This window comes from Andrographis paniculata, unplaced genomic scaffold (genome assembly GCF_009805555.1).
Source record: "Andrographis paniculata isolate CXL003 unplaced genomic scaffold, ASM980555v1 Contig80END, whole genome shotgun sequence".
Taxonomy (NCBI): Eukaryota; Viridiplantae; Streptophyta; class Magnoliopsida; order Lamiales; family Acanthaceae; genus Andrographis; species Andrographis paniculata.
The window spans coordinates 32,228-45,973 of record NW_026137618.1 but is presented as its reverse complement, the minus strand read 5'-3'; the positions used below and the strand labels follow the sequence as shown (position 1 = coordinate 45,973).

At 30.9% G+C, this 13,746-nt stretch overlaps 1 long non-coding RNA gene across 1 annotated transcript; it reads right to left on the bottom strand.

The window, feature by feature from the left end:
• Positions 1 to 8,437: 8,437 nt before the first annotated feature.
• LOC127240855 (uncharacterized) lies at positions 8,438 to 9,035 on the bottom strand. Its single transcript, XR_007836392.1, has 4 exons — positions 8,941 to 9,035; positions 8,843 to 8,858; positions 8,558 to 8,716; positions 8,438 to 8,489 (listed from the first exon to the last, which is right to left on the bottom strand). It is a non-coding gene; the product is annotated as an uncharacterized LOC127240855 (long non-coding RNA).
• Between the last annotated feature and the right edge of the window lie 4,711 nt (positions 9,036 to 13,746).

Sequence of the window (13,746 nt, the reverse complement as noted above, 5' to 3'; positions counted from 1 at the left end):
CAGCCCAACACAATTGGAAAATCTTCCAAATGGATGTGAAATTGGCTTTCTTGAATGGATACTTGGAAAAAGAAGTATATGTAGAGCAGCCACCAGGTTACATTGTTGAAGGGAAGGAGGATAAGGTGTTGTGATTGAAAAGGGCGTTGTATGGGCTCAAGCAAGCCGAGAAATTGGTATAATCGGATTGATAATGCATATGTTCTGAAATGTGGATTTGAAAAATGCGCACATGGACATGCTGTGTATCTAATGAAAAACAAAAATGCTGGTGTTTTACTTGTATGTCTATATGTGGATGACTTGATTTTTACGGGGAATGATCCGAGCATGTTCGATGATTTTAAAAGGAGGATGACTAAAGAATTCGAAATGACGGATTTAGGCCCCATGTCATATTCTCTTGGAATTGAGGTGCAGCAAAGTGATGAAGGGATTTCCATCTCCTAAAAGACTTATGCTGAGAAAGTGCTAAAAGATTTTCGCATGATGAATTCCAAACCCGTGAGCACACCAATGGAGTGTGGGCTGAAGTTTTCAAAATATGATGAAACTAAAAGGTAGATCCTGGAATATTCAGAAGCTTGGTTGGTTGTCTGAGGTATTTGACATGTACAAGACCAAATATCTTGTACAGTGTTGGCATCATCAGTCGATTCATGGAATCATCAAGTTCAATCCATATGAAAGAAGCTAAGCGAATATTGAGATACATCAGAGGAACCATTGATTATGGTTCATTTTATTCTGTTGTTGAATATTTTGGAGTAATTGGATACAGCGATAGTGATGGGGGAGGAAATATCGATGACCGAAAGAGCACCCCTGGCTATGTTTTTAATTTGGAAAATGCTGCATTCACTTGGAGTTCAAAGAAGCAAGAAATCGTAGCACTTTCCACCTGTGAGGCTGAATACGTTGCTGCTGCGTCCTGTGTTTGTCATGCAATTTGGTTGCGAAAATTGTTGGAATATATTGGCTATCCTCGAGATGAAGCTACTTCCATTCATGTTGACAATCGATCGGCAATATCTTTGAGCAAAAATCCTGTATTCATGAAAGGAGTAAGCATATTGACTTGCGATATCATTTCATAAGAGAAAGTGCTGCAAAGAATGAGGTCCAACTCTAGTATGTGAAGACTCATGATCAAGCTGCTGACATCTTCACCAAACCGTTGAAGTTCAGTGATTTCAATTGGGCAAGAGCACTCTTGGGTGTCACAAAGGTTCAATTTAAGGGGTGTTAGTAATATAAACTTAGTTAAGTTTGGCATTAAATTATGTATTGAGATATTGTTGTGTCTAGAATTAATTATTGTGTGTTGTCCGTTTAGTTTCTCAGTGTTTGAATTATGTGTTAAGGGACTGTTTGGTTGCTTTGTTTTTGCTATTTATAATGTTTGTGTATTGTGTTATTAAGTGAGAAGGCAAATTTCTGAATTGTCCACTCCGTTGTTCGTTATTGTAAATTTCTCTTCTGCCAAATCCAACATTTTCTAACGGGATGTACTTGGGCATGAACGTGGCTCTGAGTTTATATATAAGTATTTACAAATGTCAGATGCAACTGCTTGTATTTATGGAAGTAAGTGATTCTAACAACGATAGTTTTATTGAAACAAATACCATGAAATTACAACATAGGCAGAAAATGTCACTGTCTTGTGTGAAACCTTCTACATATTTCTGCATGCAGAGAAATACTAACAACCATTAAATATAATATTTTTACAAAAATAAATCTATTAAATATATCACTATAATGCAAAAAGAAGTTAAAGAATATACCCTCCTATTGACAATATACCACACATGAGTGGCGTTACGAACTACAACTTCTGTAGCTGACAATGACTTGTGCATCCTCGAGTTTCTACAAAGGGAATTGGCAAGAAACAATATTAGAGTACAAACATCTATCAGAAAATGACTCATGATTTTATGTATACAATGCATAATATATAATACAAACATGATGAAAAACTTCAGAGTATATATTTTGAAAGTGTTTTCAAAATAATAAAAAGTTGGATAAGAAATGGGAATTTTATATGATATAAATATATATGGGATGTGATAGACGTTTCAAAGTAAGATAAATGTTTAAGTCAACTCTTTGTCTTTTCTTTTCTTTTTTAAAAGAATATGTAGTAATATATGATTTTTTAATTTCAGAGATAAAACTTTGATGAATGGGAGTGAACACAAAGTTGAAATATCAATAAACAAAGTCTATACTTTCTCGTCATCTTCCCTTGTCTTGGTTGAGATGGGAAGCGTGGTATTGCCGCAATCTCAATACCATTTTGGTGACGGCGAGAGGATTCTGGCGAAGAAGAGGACCTAAATAAGACACAACAAAGGGTAAAATAAATGAGTGTTTGGAGAACTCCTTGGCTAGAAGTAACCATTGTTTGGTGAATTTTAACCTGGACACTCTTTTGCTATCATTGTACTTGTCTTGTAGTGTATTCACGACTGCATTCATTGTCATATCACTCTGTCGCTCCAGATAGATTTGTAGTTTCTTCTCTCTCCATATATATATATATATATATTATTTCCCCCAAAAAATATATATATATAAAAAAATTATAGTAGAATTTAAAAAATTGGAAGATCTCCGGATACATTCCAAATTGAATGTACCCGGAGAAACTTGGGTTTTTAGGCTTGTAGTAGAATAGCAATATTTTTCATAATCAAAATAGGAACCTACATATAGACACTACCTCATAACAACCTAACCTATAGATAAAACCAAATCTAAAACTCAATAAATAAAATATCTGAACAACTTTGTGTTTGTGATTTGTGTTTCTCGTAAATTAGTTATTAGATATGAAGTTTAATTTGAATGAAAATTTAATAAGCATTTATTCAAAATCAAGGGGTTGCATAGTAACGAAAATATTCAAAAAAAAAATTCAAAGTAAACAACAACATTGTATGTATTATTTATTATATATAAATATAAGTATGCTTTTCTGCAAACTACAAAAATAATGTGCGTATAAGAAGTTCTTACACTATATCATTCAAAATCAAATAATTTTTATAAATGAACACAAATCACATTGTGCGTAAAGTGTGCAGATTCTAGGATAACTTCGTGATCGGAACCCTAGGAACTGCTCATGGTTAAGGACAAAGTTTAAAATGATTTCTGTTGACATGTGGCGTCAGTCTATATATTAAAGTTTTATTATTATAAGATATTCTACTATTTTGATGTTTTCATAGCAACCTTCATTAACATACATAATAATTTTGATTTTTCATAGTTCTGATTTGCTTAAAAAATAAAAAATATTTCTATTAATTATATTTAGTATTTTAGCAAAAATGAAATTGAACCGTGAATAAATATTATCAGTGTAGGTTACTACATTTATGTCAAAGCTACTTCTAATATCTGAAAAGTGCTGAAATTTTAACTAACACCCATAAAACCCGAATCGCACTATCAAAGCATTGTGGAGCCCACATATTTCGTGATTTTATTCAAAGTTAAAATTGTTCAAAAATTAATATACAGTTATATTATGCAAAAAAAAATTCTATATTCTAGTCATAGTTTTAAATTTTAAAATTAATAAGAATATAACCATAACTCCTTGCATATGAGAAGAATTCACAAGCTTAATTAAGAAAATTCATCATTTCAGTAATTAATCAAAGTAAATTGATTGTGACCTATTTGTTTTTTACATTATGTATATACATTCATAATCTTATTTATATTAAGAAATGTATACATGTATCACATATGGACATTCAATAAAAAAAATAAAATTAAATACACTACATTACTTTCTATCTTAGATATATATATGGGTCCGGGTATGGTTCTGGTTGCATATTTCAAGAAGGTCCTGAATTTTTCATTGTCCTGGAAAGATTAATGGATGAAATTGTGTACATGGGTAGATATGTAATTTGTTTTATATAATAATTTGGACAATGATTCGATTGTGCATAATTTCAGGGATTTTATATATAGATATAGAATTTAAGTAGCACGTTCATATTCTTGGATCATAATTTTATGTCAAATTTATATTACATCATACCTTAACTATTGGAACAACATTTTCCATATATGCAAATAGCATTTTTATATTAGTCACTCAACGCATTAATAGTCGTTAAAGAGAAATATTGAAACATCACCAGAACCATTTTAACTTGTGGAAATCCATAATATTGAATAACTATGCAAACATTCTAAACAAAAACAAAAAAAAAAAAAAAATTGTCTTGGGACAACTTTAAATTTTTTTATTATAGAAAACATTACGTAAATATTCTCTTAAAAAATAAGTTTGTAAGAAATTTTAATTGCTAATACATATTTACGAAATTCTTATCACTCCGGACGGGGATTCTGATAGCTTCGTTAATATCTAAATCCCGAAAAACAATGAAAAAAATTATACTAATACAATTATATAAACTATTGTCCAAATTTGACTAAAGATGTCATAATCCAGTATAAAATAAATCGTAGAAGGTGTTGTCGGTGTCAAATCAACTGCCCAGAAGTAACTTAGGCCATTGAGTGATTTCCAGTTCCGCTATGTCTGGTATTGGGCGAAGACGCTCGAACATCCGAAATTGCAATATCTCCAATGTCTCTATTGCTTGCTATTGGGTTGGAGTAATGGATAATTCATTTTGTTCATTTCCATTGATATCACCCATTAATTTTGTTGGAAGGGACGCATTTGTGTTTCTAGCTAATGCTGCGTCGAAGAAGAAGGAGAGTGAGGTTTGAAGTAGTTATGTAAATTAGGAAAATTAAAAATTACTATTAAACTCCTAATTTAATACAAACCATTGATGAGGAGATAATTCGGGGGAGTAGGTTATGAATAAAATTGATAAAGGAGGATCGGGAATGGAATATATGATATTAATATATATATATATATATTAAGATAGAGGAGAAAGGGGGAATTGATATAAGATTTGAGCTATAGGCTGGAATAAAATAGTAATTTTCAGATTCCTTAAAAAATTAATTTACCTTTAACATCTGCCCTTACAACCGAAACTTGAAGTAAAAAGCAAGCCACATTAGCCTAAGTGATGTACACTTGACGAGAAAATGTCAAATTCAGAAGTATCAATATAATATTACTCTAACAGACCTAGGAATTCTTGGTTCCAACTATTAGACATTGTATGGGAGGAGCTTTCAGATTGTTCTTTGCGGTAAGAGTAGGATAATTCCGGCCCATTTTTCAATTTATAACGGCCAGAGCTTGTTTCCAGATGATCTTCAGTCGGGACAACCGCAGGAGCTGGTGATTGCTCCAGCGATTCATTAATTTTGGGTTCTTTCCCCTTACTGATCTGCTTTCCTGCACAGCTTGCTGCAACTGCAATTCGACTTCTTGAGCCTTCTCCTTCTCCTTATCATTATCCTTGTCCAATATTTCATCTTTACCCTCAACATTTTTAAGTTTTCCAAACTCTTCATTGGCAAGATTTGGATGGCAAGCCCCTAAATACCATCATTCGATCGTTATTCATAGCATTGTACAAGTTTACAAAATAAAATAAAAAATGCAATATCAACCACATATTCCAAACCCTAAACCTTGAACTCTGAACTAAACCTGTTTATGGTAGACAGTGTCTGGCCCATTGAACAACATTGCATTGGAACAGAGTAATTGAACATCAGCCTGAGATCTCAAAGAAATGGAAATACCAGTAATTTTATTATCAGTTACAGTCACGGCTGCAAAGTGATTATAATAAGCTATGGAATCAATTAACCTGCAAATCTTCCAAGGACTTGTAACAGTTTTTCCGAAGCTTCTTTCGAATAGTTGGAAAATCCATAGGCTGCTTTACCACATCATAATAATCAGGCACCTGCAATATGAAATCATCATCAGCATCAAAAAACCATAGAATGTCAACCTAGAGTATGTGCAGAAGACCCACTTCAAAGATGTCCACCGGATTAGAAAACGCCCCATAAACATCCAACCTGCAACAGAAATATATATATATATATACTGTTGATTAATATGCTATGATTATCTAATTTATCGTTTTCATTATATTTTTGAGACTCTTGATTTCTAATAGATGCAATAATTTATATTGGATGTGATAGAGGTTTCAATGGAAGATAAATGTTTAAGTCAACATTTTATTTTTTCCTTTTTTTTTTTTTAAAGAATAGGTAATAATATATGATTTTTTTTAATATTAGAGATAAAACTTTAATGAATGGAAGTGAAAACAAAGTTGAAAATATAAATAAACAAAGTCTATACTTTTTCGTCAGCTTCCCTTGTTTGGATTGAGATCAGCAGCGTTGTATTGCCGCAATCTCAGTACCACTTTGGTCATGGCCAGAGAATTCTAAAGAAGATGAGGATCTTAATAAGACAACAAAGGGAAAAATAAATGAGTGAATGGCATCAGAATATAATATAATTTTCTTTGAAATTTTGGAGAACTCCTTAGCTAGAAGTAAGCATTGTTTCATGAATTTTAACCTGGCCACTCTTTTTCTATTATCGTACTTTGTCTTGTAGCATTTTTGTGTCTGCATTCATTGTCATATCACTCTATAGGAACAAAAAAAACACCATAACAAACCAAATCACTTATAAACAAACGGAGGGATGGATGAACTAACTGCTTGGCATACTTCTTTAAACGTTGTTGTTCTTGTGCATTTCAGTGTAATTCCGAGTGTGGATTCCCCTTTCAAGCGAACCAGAACAACGTCGATCACAATTTCAATACCCTGGAAGATGATTATTTGATATAAACTATAAAAAATAATAATAATTAAGCAAGTAGAAAGATGTACTCTGGAAGCGTCTGCAGATATAGATTTACTCCCAAACTCAATTTTTGTCCACTCAGATAAATGAAAAAATATTCTTGCCACCATCCACAATTCGGTCGCAAGCCGAGTCAAATCATGGTGAATCGAATATGCGATCTCCCTCTATCATCTATTGGTCCCATTCAATATAAATCAAGTTAATCAACCAAAGATGGAAAAGGCAAAATATAAATCAACTTCGAAAGCAATGCAGGCAGAGGTAGGAGAAGGGAAGGGAAGGGAAGGAGGGGAAAGAATGAAAAACTCTACTTGTACAGGCTTTTTACAATACCAGATAAATCCTTCTAGAATGTATAATATATATCATTTTTATATTTTTCTTTGTACCATCCAGAATGGTTTCATTTTTTTAGATAATGTATTACAATTTACTGTATATATTAATATATAAATATACTCTTTCTTTTATGAAATTTTTACTAAGTTTATTTTATTTATATTTTTTTTATTTTTTAACTATTTCTATTTTTTATTTATTTATTTTTTTATAATTACTAGAATTTACCTATCATTCCTACTTTTATACACAAATAGTTTAACTTATTGTTTTTACATTATTAAAAATTATATATAATATGTGCATATATATATATATATATCAAATTGTATATATTTTTAATGAAATTTTTATATCAAAGTATATTTGGACAAAATTAGAAAGATAAAGAAGGAAAATGATTGTTGAATATGAAATATTATAGTTTTGAATGATAAAAGAAATATATATATATTTAAATCTTACGATAATACCATATTTACATTACAACAATAACTTATCAATTTACATATTTTAAATACTAATAATTTTCCTCTAAAATAATTATAATATATAATACTCACTATATTTTAAAACCAATTTCCTGTAATTATTAGATATTGCCTATAATTAATTTCATTCTATATAGTTATAAACTGTATTTTTAAAATTTAAGATTACGACTTTTAAAACACTTGTAGTATATAAATAATATATATATAAATGTTGCCTCCCTAATGTATCTTGCCTCCCTAATGTATCTGATCGCTCTAAGTAAAAAAGTCAAAATCAACCCGCTAACCAAAATAACGCAAGCAAATCAAAGAAAGATAAGATAACTAAATAATCATGTTTAGAACACTACAAAAAAAAAAAAGTGGGTTTTGCCACGGATTCAGCTACAGCAAAAATATATTGTGGAAAATTTTTCTTTTAGTTACAAATTTTACATGACAAATAGTTTTTCCTCCCGTCAACATTTTTTTTTTATTTTTTTTTATCGTAATTTCTTTGTAATTATTACAACTACTAAAATATATCGTCCTAACTACATTGGTTAAATATATCCTTCTCCTTCTCCTTCTCCTTTACTTTGTCTTTGCCCTCATGATCTTTAAATCTTCCAAACTCTTCCGCGGCTAGCTTTTGTATGGCAAGGGCCTACATACATTCATTCCATTATTATTTACAGCATTCCACAAAAGTAACAAAAGAAATGGAAATGCAGTATCAACCACATAGTACAAACCCTAAATACTAATCCACAGGAGAGTCTACAAACCTGCTTATGGTAGACAGTATAAGCTTTGTTGTACAATATTGCATTGCAACATAGCAACTGATTGTCACCCTGAAAACACAAAACAAAAAAATAAAATAAAATAAAATAAAAAGGAAAAATGAAAATAATAATAGTACCATTATTAGTTATAATAGCAGCTCCACAGTTATTAATTAATCTACGGAACCAATTAATAACCTCCAAGTCCTCCAAACACTTGTAACAGTTTTCCTTAGCTTCTTCCGAATAGTTGCAAAGTCTATTGGCTGCTTTACCACATCGTAATAATCAGGAAGCTGCAATAAAACATCATCGTCAGAATCAAACTACCATGTAATGGTATATATATTCAAGCATATAATGTCAGCCCAGAGCATGTGCAAAGAACCAACTTCTAAGACGTCCACGGGATTAGAAAATACCCTGTAAGCATCCTTCCTGCAACAAATGAAAAATTATTTATATATACATGCCTCGTCCAATAAAAATACAGAGAAACAGACCGTACAAAAACACATACTCTTGCAGCTTGATAAACATAGCAGCTAACAACTTCTTATCGGGCAAAGGTGTCGATGTCGCACAACACTCTGATTCAGTTCTTGATGTTCCGGCCCCTTAATATATATATGTATGTATATTGATCAAATTAGTGCTATTGAATCCCGCTACCAAATCACAAATATAATATAAATAAATACATAATAGATATAAAACTCTGTAGATCCAAAGTATGATCTTGATTACCACTATCTTGTTTTGTTGTCTCTTCTATGACAAGCACTTTTTTTTGCTTCTTCTCATTCTTCTTCTGTGCACAGAAAATGTTGATAGTATATTCATCTTGTTAAATGATCAGGAATTACCGTTTCACCTATTAGCTTAAATTGTTAAAAATATGTATCATTTATTTATTTATATACAAACGGAAGTCCACCAATGCGCCCGTCACGTGCAAGGGTGAAAGGCCTCTCGACTTAAAACAAATTGGTACTAGGTTCGAAACTTGGATCCCTTCTTAACACATCTCGAACGAAGCAATCAATAAATCAATTAATATATGTCCGTACATAAACACACATATGTTGATGAAATGTCGAATAATCTGATGGCTACACATTTAAACACCCAAGAAATTAAAAACAAATAAATTACAAATAGTTTAATAAAAAGAAAGAAAACATGTATTTTGCTACAATTGAATCTTTTAATAAGAAAAGGGGAAAGAGGAAAAATGAAAAAGAAACAGAAGAAGCTATTATTGCAACAAGAAGAAAACAAATAAAATTTCTCTTAATATATGTAAGAAGTACTTTGATTTCACAAAATAACTACTCAAGGAAAAAATAGATTCTTTTTTCCTAATCTCACATCATCCAACAAGTTGTCACTAAAAAAAATAAAAATAACATATATCATATCACTTTGTTAAAATATTATTAAACAATTCTTATATATATTTTGGTGACCTTATATAGGAATCTCTCAAATATCCTCTCAAAAATGAAAATTCAGATTAGTAATGAAATTGGATTCGAATTGACAAAAAGGGTAGTTTGAAAAAATAATACCTGAGTCACAGCATCATCATCAGATCCACAATCTACCGCGATAGTTGTGCTTGTTTTTCTCTTGCCACAGGCCTTTTCGCCATTCGAATCTATGCCACACTGCTGATTACTGAACTTTTCTTGTGTTTCCCTAATCTCAACCTGAGGTAGAACTAATTTGTCAAGGTGCTTCATCTTTTTAGGTTTGCGTCGTGAATTCTGCCTCGTATATTTGACCGGAAAATTTTCATTGCGCTTGGACTCAGTGGTGGCTGAGAGCGACACCTGTTTCCGCCCAGCCATTTCTACCAGTTTTGTTAGTTTTGTTGTTTTTACCGTCGTTATTCTTTTTTTTTTTCCGAAACCAAATTTCTTCTTCTTGGAGGTATGGGATTCCGACTGTACCCCTCTTGTTTTATATGAGATCAGAGAGACTGTAGCAAAACCTGTCATGTGTGAAAGCATCATCTGTATCGAAGAATCTAATTCCATGTCATAAATTTATTTCAGTAATATCTATTAGTATTATTTATAATTGACAAGCAATTGTGATGATTTTTTTTATATATATCCAGTATGTCAAATTACTGTAATTGGTTGAGATTTTAACCAGGAAAATTATAAAAAAAATCATCCACGTATACTCATTGATCACTTTTATGCTTTGTTTATTTCATCGTTTGAAAAAGTCATCACTTTTATGCTTTAGTATAGGTAATAATATATGATATTTTAATATTATAGATAAAACTTTGATGAATGGGAGTGAAAACAAAGTTGAAAATATAAATAAAGAGGATTCCGACGAAGATGAGGACCTAAATAAGACGCAACAAAGCGTAATATATATGAGTGAATGGCATGAGAATATAATCTAATTTTCTTTGTAATTTTGAAGAACTCTTTGGCTATAAGTAAGCATTGTTTCATGAATTTTAACCTTGTCATTCTTTTGCTATCATTGTTCTTGTCTTGTAGCATTTTTGAGGTTGCATTCATTGTTATATCATTCTGTGAGAGCAAAAAAAACACCCTAAAAGACCATATTAATTATAAACGCAGGGATGGATGGATGAAGTACCTACCTGGCATACATCTTTAACCGTTGTTGTTATGGATTGCCCTTTCAAGCGAACCAATTGTGGTTTAACATGCCCGCCAATATAATCAAAATACAAAGGAAATAGATGATTATTTTATAGAAATTACAAAAAATCATAATAATTAAGTAAAATAGAAAGATATGTACCTTGGAGGCGTCTGCAGATGTAGATTTACTCTCAAACCCAATTTTTGTCCACTCGGATAAACGGAAAAATATTCTCGCCACCATCCACAATTCGATTCAATCACAGCCAAATCCTTCCACTGTGTAAATCAATTGAATCGAAAATGTTGTCTCCCTCTATCATCTGTCGGTCCCATTCAATATAAATCAAGTTAATCAACCAAATATGAAAAACGCAAAATATAAATCAACTTCGAAAGCAATGCAGACAGCCGTTGGAAAGGGAAGGAGCGAAGAGAATGAAAAAACCTAGTTGCACAAGCCTTTTAAAATACCAAATAGATCTTTCTAGAATGTAATATATATAATTTTATATTTTTTTTTATACCATCCAGTATCCTTATATTGTTTAGATAATATCTTATAATCTATTGTATATATGAATATATGAATATGTTTGTTATCAATTTTTTACTAAGTTCTTTTTATTTATATATTTTTATTTTTTAACTATTTCTATTTTATATTAATCTATTTTTTAATAATTACTAGAATTTAACTATTATTCGTACTTTTATACATAAATAGTTTAACTTATTGTCTTGAGCATTATTAAAATTATATATAATATGTGTATATATATATATATCAACTTGTATATGTTTTTAATGAAATTTTTATATCAAAATACATTTGGACAAAATTAGAAAGATAAAGAAGGAAAATAGATTGTTGAATATGAAATATTATAATTTTGAATGATAAAATAAAAATATATATATTTAAATCTTATGTTAATACCATATTTATATTACAACAATAATTTATCAATTTACATATTTAAAATATTAATAATTTTGCTCTAAAATAATTATAATATATAATACTCACTATATTTTAAAATCAATTTCCTATAATTATCAGATATTGCCTATAATTAATTTCATTCTATATAGTTATAAATATAAATATAATATTCCGTCAACTAAAGAACTCAAAATTAACCCGCCAACCAAAATAACCCAAGCAAATTAAAGAAAGATAATATAACTAAATAATCATGTTTAGAACACTAGAAAAAAAAGTGGGTTTTGCCACGGATCCAGCTACCGCAAAAATATATTATGGAAAATTTTTCTTTTAGTTACATTTTATACATGACAAATAGTTTTTCATCCGGTCAACAATTGTATTTTATTTTTTTATCGTAATTTCTCTGTAATTATTACAAGTACGAAAATATATAGTCCTAACTACACTGGTTAAATATATGCTTCTCCTTTACTTTGTCTTTGCCCTCATGATCTTTAAATCTTCCATACTCTTCCGCGGCTAGCTTTCGTATGGCAAGGGCCTACATGGCAAGGGCCTACAGACATTCATTCCATTATTATTCATAGCATTCCACAAAAGTAACAAAAGAAATGGAAATACGGTATTAACCACGTATTACAAACCCTAAATACTAATCCATAGGAGAGTCTGCAAACCTGCTTATGGTAGACAGTATAAGCTTTGTTGTACAACATTGTATTGCAACATAGCAACTGAACGTCAACCTGAAAACACACACAAAAAAAAAAGGAGAATGAAAATAATAATATTTCCATTATTAGTTATAATAGCAGCTCCACAGTTATTAATTAATCTACGGAACCAATTAACCTCCAAGTCCTTCAAACACTTCTAACAGTTTTCCTTAGCTTCTTCCGAATAGTTGCAAAGTCTATCGGCTGCTTTACCACATCGTAATAATCAGGAAACTGCAATAAAACGCCACCGTCAGCATCAAACTACCATGTAATGGTATATATATTCAAGCATATAATGTCAGCCCAGAGCATGTGCAAAGAACCAACTTCTAAGACGTCCATGGGATTAGAGAATACCCTGTAAGCATCCTTCCTGCAACAAATGAAAAATTATTTATATATACATGCCTCGTCCAATAAAAATACAGAGAAACAGACCGTACAAAAACACATACTCTTGCAGCTTGATAAACATAGCAGCTAACAACTTCTTATCGGGCAAAGGTGTCGATGTCGCACAACACTCTGATTCAGTTCTTGATGTTCCTGCCCCTTAATATATATATATATATATGTATATTGATCAAATTACTGCTATTGAATTCCAGCACCAAATCACATATATAATATAAATAAATACATAATAGATATAGAACTCTATAGATCCAAAATATGATCTTGATTACCACTATCTTATTCTGTTGTCTCTTCTAGGACTAGCACTTCTTTTTGCTTCTTCTCATTCTTCTTCTGTGCACAGAAAATGTTGATAGTCAAAATATATTCTTCTTGTTAAATGATTGGGAATGGCCGTTTCACCTAATAGCTTAAGTTGTTAGAGATATACATCATTTATTTATTTATCTACAAACAGAAGTCCACCAACGCGCCCATCACGTGCAAGGGTGAAAGGCCCTCCACTTAAAAGAAATTGGTATTAGGTTGGAAACTTTGATCCCTTCTTAGCACATCTCGAACAAAGCAATCAACAAATCAATTAATGTATGTCTGTACAT